Genomic DNA, 2,500 nt, shown 5'->3' on the forward strand with positions numbered 1-2,500 from the left:
GCGCCCGCCCAGGGACAGGAAGGGCCGAGGCACGACCGGGCCGCCAGGGAAACAAGCGCGGGGTCCCACCGCCACACACACGAGGGCGGTCCCACGACGCCTGGGACGCCGGCCGGCCCCAGCCACCCTGGGGTCTCCCACGACCCGGCCCCGCCGCCGGCGCCGGTGTGCGACGGCTCCCCCCACGTGGCACGGAGGGACCCGTCCCGCCCAAACTCACATCCCCCCTCCGTCCTCGCCAGATCCGCCTTCATCTAAGCCCGACTCCCGGGGCTCGTGCCCCGGGGAAACGCGCTCCCGAGCGAGGCGACCCGCACCGTGCCCACACACCGCCCCCGGCCGCGACTCGCGGTGAGGGCAGGCGCGACGGGCTCCCCGCGGCTGCGGGACTGGGGAGTCGGGACATCCGTGCGTCCCCGACCCCCACCTCGGGCTCGCCACCGCGGGTCACCGCACGCGCACGCGCACGCGCGGCCCCGCACCGGACGCCGGCCTGGCGGGACCCTCCCCCGACTCAGAGGGGGGAGGCGCGGGCCGCGGTAGGCAAAGAGCGGCGCTCGGCCCCCACCGCGGGGCCGGCGCAAGCCCTCCCGCGAGGGCGAGGGCCTCTGCTGCCCACGTGCTCCGGCAGTGGCCACCGTGGCCACCGCACGCTTGGGAGGGGCAGCGGCTGGGGGGTCCGGTACCCCAAGGCTCCCTCTCGGATCGCTAGAGAAGGCTTTCTCACCGAGGGTGCGTCATCCCCCACCCACCGTCTCTGCCCTTCGGGCCCACGGAGGCGCTCCACGAGCTGCCCCAGTCCACGACTGGCCGTGGGAGGGTTGGGGGGGTCTGCGGTACGGGTAAGCACACGGCCCACTGGCGCGTTCGCGGCCACAGCCTTGGGGGGGCACAACCCCTGCCGCCCCCGGGCTCGTCCATCGGGCTCCGGAAGGGGGAGCCCCCCTTCTCGCAGGCCCCGGCCCAACACGATCGCAACCACGCCCGTGTGTGACTCCCCCCCACACACGGTGGGGGGCGGCAGCACACGCGGCGTTGGCCTGGCCACAGTCAGTCCCCCCCCACAGCACACCGTGGGAGGACGACGGCGACGAGGTGGCAGGCACCTGTCCCCCACCGAGGGAGAGAAACAGAGGCAAGCCCCCCGCCGCCCTTTACCGCCTCGACCCCCCCCCCAAGAGAGCCACTCACGGGACACACCACCGTGGTGGAGACCCCGAGGAGCACGCGGGGAAGAGGGAATGACACCCACCGCTCGGCCTCGGGCTCCTGAGGGGACGGCCTGGAGCTCTCCAGGGGCACCACAGAGGACCAAGCAAGTCACGCTCACGCGCCAGCAGCGGGCGCGCGGCGCAGTGGCGGGACGGCCCCCCCCACCGACGCGGGGAGGACCGCTCGCGAGGCACACGCCAAGGAGGCGAAGCGAGAGCGTCTGCTGCGTCCGACGACCACGGCCCCGCCCACGCCGTGAGGCAGGAGGCGGGAGACCGCGGGTCAGGGCCGGAGACCACCACCCCTGCCTCCCACACACCCGTCGGCAGGCCGGCAGGGCGTGACGAGGGAGGCGAGGGGCCCGCGGACAGAACGAGAAGAGCGGTCCCGTTCGCCAAGAACGTCCGTCCCTCGTCTGGCGCGACTTTAGGCCCGGCCCAGGAGAGCGCGACATCACCACATCGATCAGTCACTCCAGAGAGCCAGGGGCCACAAGGGCCCCGAGGGGGGAGGGGCACGGCGAGGACCCTCACCAGAGGAGCCCGCTTCAGCCTCAGCCGCCACCCAGCCCCCCGCTTCTCTCTCAGGCAAACAGTGGCCGACGACCCCGGGAGGAGAACGCCTGACACGTGGCACGGAGCCTGCGGGGTGGGGTCGCCTCAGCCACCACCGGGTGCCTGCGGCGGGGAAGGGGAGTCACACGGGGTAGAAGACCCACGCGCCACCTCGCCCCGCCGCCCTCGGGTGAGCCAGAGACCGGAGGCGGCACCGCGGGTCGGGTCAGCCGGGCGCACACACGAGAGCCGGCGCGCAGGCCCAAGCGGGCGGCTCAAGTGGCAAGGGCCGGCTCGGGCGCCTGACGGCGGTCCAAAGCCCAGCGCCCTGCGCGCGTCCAGAGTCCCAGAATCCTCAGCGACAGACGCCAGAGGAGGCCGTGTCAGCACCTACCTGGTGGCAAAAATGGCCCATTTCAGGCGAAAAAAATCACGGCGCCCGGCAGCGGGGCCCATCCACGAACCTCGGGGGGGCTCCCCGGGACCTCGGTCCGCCCACCCGTCCCCAACACTTTCCCATCCACACCAGCCCCGGACCTCTCTCGGGGCCATCTGGTCGACCCGAGGAGCGTGGCGGCAAAGCGGGGCGGGGCGGGAGGGGCGGGAAAACGTGGCAGAGGCAGCGAGCGGGTCGGGGTCGCCCTCCCCGGATCGCCCGCGCGAGCAGGTACCGCGGTCCCTCCGAGTCCCCGGGCGAAGACTTGGTTAAAGGAAAGGAAATACCCCACTCTGCC

The sequence above is a fragment of the Delphinapterus leucas genome, chromosome 21 (assembly GCF_059928025.1).
Source record: "Delphinapterus leucas isolate spDelLeu-1000000601 "Yukka" chromosome 21, BTC_Dleu_Yukka2, whole genome shotgun sequence".
In the NCBI taxonomy this organism is placed as follows: Eukaryota; Metazoa; Chordata; class Mammalia; order Artiodactyla; family Monodontidae; genus Delphinapterus; species Delphinapterus leucas.